Consider the following 12,033-nt stretch of genomic DNA (forward strand, 5'->3'; position numbering starts at 1 on the left):
TTATTTTCACTCCTCCAGCCTGGGGTGAAGCCTGAAATCTTACCCTGCGCGGAGCTCCATGACCCTGGGTACAAGGTGTGACTTCATCCCCTTGAAGCTTAACACCTTAAAATGTCACAAAGTATCAGTAATACTGGTGCCTGGAGGCTAGAAACACACACACGGCCTTGCAGGCCTTATTCTGATACTGTAAAGGAGTTAAATACACTTTCCTGAGTATGTGAAGTGTTTTATTTTCACTCCTCGAGCCTGGGGTGAAGCCTGAAATCTTACCCTGCGCGGAGCTCCATGACCCTGGGTACAAGGTGTGACTTCATCCCCTTGAAGCTTAACACCTTAAAATGTCACAAAGTATCAGTAATACTGGTGCCTGGAGGCTGGAAACACACCCAAGGCCTTGCAGGCCTTATTGTGATACTGTAAAGGAGTTAAATACACTTTCCTGAGTATGTGAAGTGTATTATTTTCACACATGCAGCCAGGGGTGAACCCTGAAATCTCACCCTGCGCGGAGCTCCATGACCCTGGATAGAAGGTGCGACTTCATCCCCTTGAAGCCTAACACCTACAAATGTCACAAGTATCAGTAAAGCTGGTGCCAGGAGGCTGGAAGTGGGCCCAAGGCCTTGCAGGCCTTGTTCTGATACTGTTAGGGGTTAAATAGACTTTACTGAGTATGTGAAGTGATTTGTTTTCACACCTCCAGCCAGGGGTGAATCCTGAAATCTTACCCTGCGCGGAGCTCCATAACCCTGGGTAGAAAGTGCGACTTCATCCCCTTGAAGCCTAAAACCTGCAAATGTCACAAGTATCAGTAAATTGGTGCCTGGAGTCTGGAAACACACCCAAGACCTTGCAGGCCTTGTTCTGATGCTGTGAGGAGTTAAATACACTTTACTGAGTCTGTGAAGTGTTTTGTTTTCACCCCTGCAGCCAGGGGTGAAACCTGAAATCTTACCCTGCGAGGAGCTCCATAACCCTGGGTAGAAGGTGCGACTTCATCCCCTTGAAGCTTAACACCTTAAAATGTCACAAGTATCAGTAAATTGGTGCCTGGAGGCTGGAAACACACCCAAGACCTTGCAGGCCTTGTTCTGATGCTGTGAAGGAGTTAAATACACTTTCCTGAGTCTGTGAAGTGTTTTGTTTTCACCCCTGCAGCCAGGGGTGAAACCTGTAATCTTACCCTGCGCGGAGCTCCATAACCCTGGGTAGAAGGTGCGACTTCATCCCCTTGATGCCTAACACCTGCAAATGTCACAAGTATCAGTAAATTGGTGCCTGGAGGCTGGAAACACACCCAAGACCTTGCAGGCCTTGTTCTGATGCTGTGAAGGAGTTAAATACACTTTACTGAGTCTGTGAAGTGTTTTGTTTTCACACCTGCAGCCAGGGGTGAAACATGAAATCTTACCCTGCGCGGAGCTCCATAACCCTGGGTAGAAGGTGCGACTTCATCCCCTCACAGCTTAACACCTTAAAATGTCACAAGTATCAGTAAATTGGTGCCTGGAGGCTGGAAACACACCCAAGACCTTGCAGGCCTTGTTCTGATGCTGTGAAGGAGTTAAATACACTTTCCTGAGTCTGTGAAGTGTTTTGTTTTCACCCCTGCAGCCAAGGGTGAAACATGTAATCTTACCCTGCGCGGAGCTCCATAACCCTGGGTAGAAGGTGCGACTTCATCCCCTTGATGCCTAACACCTGCAAAATGTCACAAGTATCAGTACAACTGGTGCCAGGAGGCTGAAAGTAGGCCCACGGCCTTGCAGGCCTTATTCTGATACTGTAAAGCAGCTAAATACACTTTCCTGAGTATGTGAAGTGTTTTATGTTCACACTTCCATCCAGGGGTAAACCCTGAAATCTCACCCTGCGCGGAGCTCCATAACCCTGGGTAGAAGGTGCGACTTCATCCCCATGATGCCTCACACCTGCAAATGTCACAAGTATCAGTAAATTGGTGCCTGGAGGCTGGAAACACACCCAAGACCTCGCAGGCCTTGTTTTGATGCTGTGAAGGAGTTAAATACACTTTACTGAGTCTGTGAAGTGTTTTGTTTTCACACCTGCAGCCGGGGGTGAAACCTGAAATCTTACCCTGCGCGGAGCTCCATAAACCTGGGTAGAAGGTGCGACTTCATCCCCTTGAAGCCTAACACCTGCAAATGTCACAAGTATCAGTAAAACGGGTGCCAGGAGTCTGGAAGTAGGCCCAAGGCCTTGCAGGCCTCATTCTGATACTGTAAAGGAGCTAAATACACTTTCCTGAGTATGTGAAGTGTTTTATGTTCACACTTCCATCCAGGGCTAAACCCTGAAATCTCCCCCTGCGCGGAGCTCCATAACCCTGGGTAGAAGGTGCGACTTCATCCCCTTGAAGCCTAACCCCTGCAAATGTCACAAGTATCAGTAAAACTGGTGCCAGGAGGCTGGAAGTAGTCCCAAGGCCTTGCAGGCCTTATTCTGATACTGTAAAGCAGCTAAATACTTTTTCCTGAGTATGTGAAGTGTTTTATGTTCATACTTCCATCCAGGGGTGAACCCTGAAATCTCACCCTGCGCGGAGTTCCATAACCCTGGATAGAAGGTGCGACTTCATCCCCTTGAAGCCTAACCCTGCAAATGTCACAAGTATCAGTAAATTGGTGCCAGGAGGCTGGAAGTAGGCCCAAGGCCTTGCAGGCCTTGTTCTGATACTGTAAAGGAGTGAAATGCACTTTACTGAGTATGTGAAGTGTTTTGTTTTCACCCCTGCAGCCAGGGGTGAAACCTGAAATCTTACCCTGCGCGGAGCTCCATAACCCTGGGTAGAAGGTGCGACTTCATCCCCTTGATGCCTAACACCTGCAAATGTCACAAGTATCAGTAAATTGGTGCCTGGAGGCTGGAAACACACCCAAGACCTTGCAGGCCTTGTTCTGATGCTGTGAAGGAGTTAAATACACTTTACTGAGTCTGTGAAGTGTTTTGTTTTCACGCCTGCAGCCAGGGGTGAAACCTGAAATCTTACCCTGCGCGGAGCTCCATGACCCTGGGTAGAAGGCGCGACTTCATCCCCTTGAAGCCTAACACCTGCAAATGTCACAAGTATCAGTAAAACTGGTGCCAGGAGGCTGGAAGTAGTCCCAAGGCCTTGCAGGCCTTATTCTGATACTGTAAAGCAGCTAAATACTCTTTCCTGAGTATGTGAAGTGTTTTATGTTCACACTTCCATCCAGGGGTGAACCCTGAAATCTCACCCTGCGCGGAGCTCCATAACCCTGGGTAGAAGGTGCGACTTCATCCCCATGATGCCTCACACCTGCAAATGTCACAAGTATCAGTAAATTGGTGCCTGGAGGCTGGAAACACACCCAAGACCTTGCAGGCCTTGTTTTGATGCTGTGAAGGAGTTAAATACACTTTACTGAGTCTGTGAAGTGTTTTGTTTTCACACCTGCAGCCGGGGGTGAAACCGGAAATCTTACCCTGCGCGGAGCTCCATAAACCTGGGTAGAAGGTGCGACTTCATCCCCTTGAAGCCTAACACCTGCAAATGTCACAAGTATCAGTAAAACTGGTGCCAGGAGTCTGGAAGTAGGCCCAAGGCCTTGCAGGCCTCATTCTGATACTGTAAAGGAGCTAAATACACTTTCCTGAGTATGTGAAGTGTTTTATTTTCCCACCTGCAGCCAGGGGTGAACCCTGAAATCTCACCCTGCGCGGAGCTCCATGACCCTGGGTAGAAGGTGCGACTTCATCCCCTTGATGCCTAACACCTGCAAATGTCACAAGTATCAGTAAAACTGGTGCCAGGAGGCAGGAAGTAGTCCCAAGGCCTTGCAGGCCTTATTCTGATACTGTAAAGCAGCTACATACACTTTCCTGAGTATGTGAAGTGTTTTATGTTCACACTTCCATCCAGGGGTAAACCCTGAAATCTCACTCTGCGCGGAGCTCCATAACCCTGGGTAGAAGGTGCGGCTTCATCCCCTTGAAGCCTAACCCCTGCAAATGTCACAAGTATCAGTAAATTGGTGCCAGGAGGCTGGAAGTAGGCCCAAGGCCTTGCAGGCCTTGTTCTGATACTGTAAAGGAGTGAAATGCACTTTACTGAGTATGCGAAGTGTTTTGTTTTCACCCCTGCAGCCAGGGGTGAAACCTGAAATCTTACCCTGCGCGGAGCTCCATAACCCTGGGTAGAAGGTGCGACTTCATCCCCTTGATGCCTAACACCTGCAAATGTCACAAGTATCAGTAAATTGGTGCCTGGAGGCTGGAAACACACCCAAGGCCTTGCAGGCCTTGTTCTGATGCTGTGAAGGAGTTAAATACACTTTACTGAGTCTGTGAAGTGTTTTGTTTTCACCCCTGCAGCCAGGGGTGAAACCTGAAATCTTACCCTGCGCGGAGCTCCATGACCCTGTGTAGAAGGCGCGACTTCATCCCCTTGAAGCCTAACAACTACAAATGTCACAAGTATCAGTAAAACTGGTGCCAGGAGGCTGGATGTAGGCCCAAGGCCTTGCAGGCCTTATTCTGATACTGTAAAGGAGTTAAATACACTTTCCTGAGTATGTGATGTGTTTTATTTTCACTGCTCCAGCCTGGGGCGAAGCCTGAAATCTTACCCTGCGTGGAGCTCCATGACCCTGGGTAGAAGGTGCGACTTCATCCCCTTGAAGCCTAACACCTGCAAATGTCACAAGTATCAGTAAAACTGGTGCCAGGAGGCTGGAAGTAGTCCCAAAGCCTTGCAGGCCTTATTCTGATACTGTAAAGCAGCTAAATACTCTTTCCTGAGTATGTGAAGTGTTTTATGTTCACACTTCCATCCAGGGGTGAACCCTGAAATCTCACCCTGCGCGGAGCTCCATAACCCTGGGTAGAAGGTGCGACTTCATCCCCATGATGCCTCACACCTGCAAATGTCACAAGTATCAGTAAATTGGTGCCTGGAGGCTGGAAACACACCCAAGACCTTGCAGGCCTTATTCTGATACTGTAAAGCAGCTAAATACACTTTCCTGAGTATGTGAAGTGTTTTATTTTCACACTTCCATCCGGGGGTAAACCCTGAAATCTCACCCTGCGCGGAGCTCCATAACCCTGGGTAGAAGGTGCGACTTCATCCCCTTGGAGCCTAACCCCTGCAAATGTCACAAGTATCAGTAAACTGGTGCCAGGAGGCTGGAAGTAGGCCCAAGGCCTTGCAGGCCTTATTCTGATACTGTAAAGCACCTAATACACTTTCCTGAGTATGTGAAGTGTTTTATTGTCACACTTCCATCCAGGGGTAAACCCTGAAATCTTACCCTGCGCGGAGCTCCATAACCCTGGGTAGAAGGTGCGACTTCATCCCCTTGATGCCTAACACCTGCAAATGTCACAAGTATCAGTAAATTGGTGCCTGGAGGCTGGAAACACACCCAAGGCCTTGCAGGCCTTGTTCTGATGCTGTGAAGGAGTTAAATACACTTTACTGAGTCTGTGAAGTGTTTTGTTTTCACCCCTGCAGCCAGGGGTGAAACCTGAAATCTTACCCTGCGCGGAGCTCCATGACCCTGGGTAGAAGGCGCGACTTCATCCCCTTGAAGCCTAACAACTACAAATGTCACAAGTATCAGTAAAACTGGTGCCAGGAGGCTGGATGTAGGCCCAAGGCCTTGCAGGCCTTATTCTGATACTGTAAAGGAGTTAAATACACTTACCTGAGTATGTGATGTGTTTTATTTTCACTCCTCCAGCCTGGGGCGAAGCCTGAAATCTTACCCTGCGTGGAGCTCCATGACCCTGGGTAGAAGGTGCGACTTCATCCCCTTGAAGCCTAACACCTGCAAATGTCACAAGTATCAGTAAAACTGGTGCCAGGAGGCTGGAAGTAGTCCCAAGGCCTTGCAGGCCTTATTCTGATACTGTAAAGCAGCTAAATACTCTTTCCTGAGTATGTGAAGTGTTTTATGTTCACACTTCCATCCAGGGGTGAACCCTGAAATCTCACCCTGCGCGGAGCTCCATAACCCTGGGTAGAACGTGCGACTTCATCCCCATGATGCCTCACACCTGCAAATGTCACAAGTATCAGTAAATTGGTGCCTGGAGGCTGGAAACACACCCAAGACCTTGCAGGCCTTGTTTTGATGCTGTGAACGAGTTAAATACACTTTACTGAGTCTGTGAAGTGTTTTGTTTTCACACCTGCAGCCGGGGGTGAAACCGGAAATCTTACCCTGCGCGGAGCTCATAAACCTGGGTAGAAGGTGCGACTTCATCCCCTTGAAGCCTAACACCTGCAAATGTCACAAGTATCAGTAAAACTGGTGCCAGGAGTCTGGAAGTAGGCCCAAGGCCTTGCAGGCCTCATTCTGATACTGTAAAGGAGCTAAATACACTTTCCTGAGTATGTGAAGTGTTTTATTTTCCCACCTGCAGCCAGGGGTGAACCCTGAAATCTCACCCTGCGCGGAGCTCCATGACCCTGGGTTGAAGGTGCGACTTCATCCCCTTGATGCCTAACACCTGCAAATGTCACAAGTATCAGTAAAACTGGTGCCAGGAGGCTGGAAGTAGGCCCAAGGCCTTGCATGCCTTATTCTGATACTGTAAAGCAGCTACATACACTTTCCTGAGTATGTGAAGTGTTTTATGTTCACACTTCCATCCAGGGGTAAACCCTGAAATCTCACTCTGCGCGGAGCTCCATAACCCTGGGTAGAAGGTGCGGCTTCATCCCCTTGAAGCCTAACCCCTGCAAATGTCACAAGTATCAGTAAATTGGTGCCAGGAGGCTGGAAGTAGGCCCAAGGCCTTGCAGGCCTTGTTCTGATACTGTAAAGGAGTGAAATGCACTTTACTGAGTATGCGAAGTGTTTTGTTTTCACCCCTGCAGCCAGGGGTGAAACCTGAAATCTTACCCTGCGCGGAGCTCCATAACCCTGGGTAGAAGGTGCGACTTCATCCCCTTGATGCCTAACACCTGCAAATGTCACAAGTATCAGTAAATTGGTGCCTGGAGGCTGGAAACACACCCAAGGCCTTGCAGGCCTTGTTCTGATGCTGTGAAGGAGTTAAATACACTTTACTGAGTCTGTGAAGTGTTTTGTTTTCACCCCTGCAGCCAGGGGTGAAACCTGAAATCTTACCCTGCGCGGAGCTCCATGACCCTGGGTAGAAGGCGCGACTTCATCCCCTTGAAGCCTAACAACTACAAATGTCACAAGTATCAGTAAAACTGGTGCCAGGAGGCTGGATGTAGGCCCAAGACCTTGCAGGCCTTATTCTGATACTGTAAAGGAGTTAAATACACTTTCCTGAGTATGTGATGTGTTTTATTTTCACTCCTCCAGCCTGGGGCGAAGCCTGAAATCTTACCCTGCGTGGAGCTCCATGACCCTGGGTAGAAGGTGCGACTTCATCCCCTTGAAGCCTAACACCTGCAAATGTCACAAGTATCAGTAAAACTGGTGCCAGGAGGCTGGAAGTAGGCCCAAGGCCTTGCAGGCCTTATTCTGATACTGTAAAGCAGCTAAATACACTTTCCTTAGTATGTGAAGTGTTTTATTTTCACACTTCCATCCGGGGGTAAACCCTGAAATCTCATCCTGCGCGGAGCTCCATAACCCTGGGTAGAAGGTGCGACTTCATCCCCATGATGCCTCACACCTGCAAATGTCACAAGTATCAGTACATTGGTGCCTGGAGGCTGGAAACACACCCAAGACCTTGCAGGCCTTATTCTGATACTGTAAAGCAGCTAAATACACTTTCCTGAGTATGTGAAGTGTTTTATTTTCACACTTCCATCCGGGGGTAAACCCTGAAATCTCACCCTGCGCGGAGCTCCATAACCCTGGGTAGAAGGTGCGACTTCATCCCCTTGAAGCCTAACCCCTGCAAATGTCACAAGTATCAGTAAACTGGTGCCAGGAGGCTGGAAGTAGGCCCAAGGCCTTGCAGGCCTTATTCTGATACTGTAAAGCACCTAATACACTTTCCTGAGTATGTGAAGTGTTTTATTTTCACACTTCCATCCAGGGGTAAACCCTGAAATCTTACCCTGCGCGGAGCTCCATAACCCTGGGTAGAAGGTGCGACTTCATCCCCTTGATGCCTAACACCTGCAAATGTCACAAGTATCAGTAAATTGGTGCCTGGAGGCTGGAAACACACCCAAGGCCTTGCAGGCCTTGTTCTGATGCTGTGAAGGAGTTAAATACACTTTACTGAGTCTGTGAAGTGTTTTGTTTTCACCCCTGCAGCCAGGGGTGAAACCTGAAATCTTACCCTGCGCGGAGCTCCATGACCCTGGGTAGAAGGCGCGACTTCATCCCCTTGAAGCCTAACAACTACAAATGTCACAAGTATCAGTAAAACTGGTGCCAGGAGGCTGGATGTAGGCCCAAGGCCTTGCAGGCCTTATTCTGATACTGTAAAGGAGTTAAATACACTTTCCTGAGTATGTGAAGTGTTTTATGTTCACACCTGCAGCCAGGGTTGAACCCTGAAATCTCACCCTGCGCGGAGCTCCATGACCCTGGGTAGAAGGTGCGACTTCATCCCCTTGAAGCCTAACACCTACAAATGTCACAAGTATCAGTAAAACTGGTGCCAGGAGGCTGGCAGTAGGCCCAAGGCCTTGCAGGCCTTATTCTGATACTGTAAAGGAGTTAAATACACTTTCCGGAGTATGTGAAGTGTTTTATTGTCACACCTCAAGCCTGGGGTGAACCCAGAAATCTCACCCTGCTCGGAACTCCATGACCCTGGGTAGAAGGTGCGACTTCATCCCCTTGAAGCCTAACACCTGCAAATGTCACAAGTATCAGTAAAACTGGTGCCAGGAGGCTGGAAGTAGGCCCAAGGCCTTGCAGGCCTTATTCTGACACTGTAAAGCAGCTAAATACACTTTCCTGAGTATGTGAAGTGTTTTATTCTCACACTTCCATCCAGGGGTGAACCCTGAAATCTCACCCTGCGCGGAGCTCCATAACCCTGGGTAGAAGGTGCGACTTCATCCCCTTGAAGCCTAACACCTGCAAATGTCACAAGTATCAGTAAAACTGGTGCCAGGAGGCTGGAAGTAGGCCCAAGGCCTTGCAGGCCTTATTCTGATACTGTAAAGCAGCTAAATACACTTTCCTGAGTATGTGAAGTGTTTTATTCTCACACTTCCATCCAGGGGTGAACCCTGAAATCTCACCCTGCGCGGAGCTCCATAACCCTGGGTAGAAGGTGCGACTTCATCCCCTTGAAGCCTAACACCTGCAAATGTCACAAGTATCAGAAAAACTGGTGCCAGGAGGCTGGAAGTAGGCCCAAGGCCTTGCAGGCCCTATTCTGATACTGGAAAGGAGATAAAAACACTTTCCTGAGAATGTGAAGTGTTTTATTTTCTCAGCTCAAGCCTGGGGTGAACCCTGAAATCTTACCCTGCGCGGAGCTCCATAAACCTGGGTAGAAGGTGCGACTTCATCCCCTTGAAGCCTAAAACCTGCAAATGTCACAAGTATCAGTAAAACTGGTGCCAGGATGCTGGAAGTAGGCCCAAGGCCTTGCAGGCCTTATTCTGATACTGTAAAGGAGCTAAATACACTTTCCTGAGTATGTGAAGTGTTTTATTTTCACACCTGCAGCCAGGGGTGAACCCTGAAATCTCACCCTGCGCGGAGCTCCATGACCCTGGGTAGAAGGTGCGACTTCATCCCCTTGAAGCCTGACAACTGCAAATGTCACAAGTATCAGTAAAACTGGTGCCAGGAGGCTGGAAGTAGGCCCAAGGCCTTGCAGGCCTTATTCTGATACTGTAAAGGAGTTAAATACACTTTCCTGAGTATGTGAAGTGTTTTATGTTCACACCTCAAGCCTGGGGTGAACCCTGAAATCTCACCCTGCGCGGAGTTCCATAACCCTGGGTAGAAGGTGCAACTTCATCCCCTTGAAGCCTAACACCTGCAAATGTCACAAGTATCAGTAAAACTGGTGCCAGGAGGCTCGAAGTAGGCCCAAGGACTTGCAGGCCTTATTCTGATACTGTAAAGGAGTTAAATACACTTTCCTGAGTATGTGAAGTGTTTTATTCTCACACTTCCATCCAGGGGTGAACCCTGAAATCTCACCCTGCGCGGAGCTCCATAACCCTGGGTAGAAGGTGTGACTTCATCCCCTTGAAGCTTAACACCTTAAAATGTCACAAAGTATCAGTAATACTGGTGCCTGGAGGCTGGAAACACACCCAAGGCCTTGCATGCCTTATTGTGATACTGTAAAGGAGTTAAATACACTTTCCTGAGTATCAGAAGTGTATTATTTTCACACCTGCAGCCAGGGGTGAACCCTGAAATCTCACCCTGAGCGGAGCTCCATGACCCTGGGTAGAAGGTGAGACTTCATCCCCTTGAAGCCTAACACCTACAAATGTCACAAGTATCAGTAAAACTGGTGCCAGGAGTCTGGAAGTAGGCCCAAGGCCTTGCAGGCCATATTCTGATACTGTAAAATAGCTAAATACACTTTCCTGGGTATGTGAAGTGTTTTATTTTCAGACCTGCAGCCAGGGGTAAACCCTGAAATCTCACCCTGCGCGGAGTTCCATAACCCTGGGTAGAAGGTGCGACTTCATCCCCTTGAAGCCTAACACCTGCAAATGTCACAAGTATCAGTAAAACTGGTGCCAGGAGGCTGGAAGTAGGCCCAAGGCCTTGCAGGCCTTATTCTGATACTGTAAAGGAGTTAAATACACTTTCCTGAGTGTGTGAAGGGTTTTATTTTCACTCCTCTAGCCTGGGGTGAAGCCTGAAATCTTACCCTGCGCGGAGCTCCATGAGCCTGGGTAGAAGGTGCGACTTCATCCCCTTGAAGCCTAACACCTGCAAATGTCACAAGTATCAGTAAAACTGGTGCCAGGAGGCTGGAAGTAGTCCCAAGGCCTTGCAGGCCTTATTCTGATACTGTAAAGCAGCTAAATACTCTTTCCTGAGTATGTGAAGTGTTTTATGTTCACACTTCCATCCAGGGGTGAACCCTGAAATCTCACCCTGCGCGGAGCTCCATAACCCTGGGTAGAAGGTGCGACTTCATCCCCATGATGCCTCACACCTGCAAATGTCACAAGTGTCAGTAAATTGGTGCCTGGAGGCTGGAAACACACCCAAGACCTTGCAGGCCTTGTTTTGATGCTGTGAAGGAGTTAAATACACTTTACTGAGTCTGTGAAGTGTTTTGTTTTCACACCTGCAGCCGGGGGTGAAACCTGAAATCTTACCCTGCGCGGAGCTCCATAAACCTGGGTAGAAGGTGCGACTTCATCCCCTTGAAGCCTAACACCTGCAAATGTCACAAGTATCAGTAAATTGGTGCCAGGAGGCGGGAAGTAGGCCCAAGGCCTTGCAGGCCTTGTTCTGATACTGTAAAGGAGTGAAATGCACTTTACTGAGTATGCGAAGTGTTTTGTTTTCACCCCTGCAGTCAGGGGTGAAACCTGAAATCTTACCCTGCTCGGAGCTCCTTAACCCTGGGTAGAAGGTGCGACTTCATCCCCTTGATGCCTAACACCTGCAAATGTCACAAGTATCAGTAAATTGGTGCCTGGAGGCTGGAAACACACCCAAGACCTTGCAGGCCTTGTTCTGATGCTGTGAAGGAGTTAAATACACTTTACTGAGTCTGTGAAGTGTTTTGTTTTCACCCCTGCAGCCAGGGGTGAAACCTGAAATCTTACCCTGCGCGGAGCTCCATAACCCTGGGTAGAAGGTGCGACTTCATCCCCTTGATGCCTAACACCTGCAAATGTCACAAGTATCAGTAAATTGGTGCCTGGAGGCTGGAAACACACCCAAGACCTTGCAGGCCTTTTTCTGATGCTGTGAAGGAGTTAAATACACTTTACTGAGTCTGTGAAGTGTTTTGTTTTCACCCCTGCAGCCAGGGGTGAAACCTGAAATCTTACCCTGCACCTGAAATCTTACCCTGCGCGGAGCTCCATAACCCTGGGTAGAAGGTGCGACTTCATCCCCATGATGCCTCACACCTGCAAATGTCACAAGTATCAGTAAA

Source organism: Triturus cristatus, unplaced genomic scaffold, assembly GCF_964204655.1.
Source record: "Triturus cristatus unplaced genomic scaffold, aTriCri1.1 SCAFFOLD_292, whole genome shotgun sequence".
Lineage (NCBI taxonomy): Eukaryota > Metazoa > Chordata > Amphibia > Caudata > Salamandridae > Triturus > Triturus cristatus.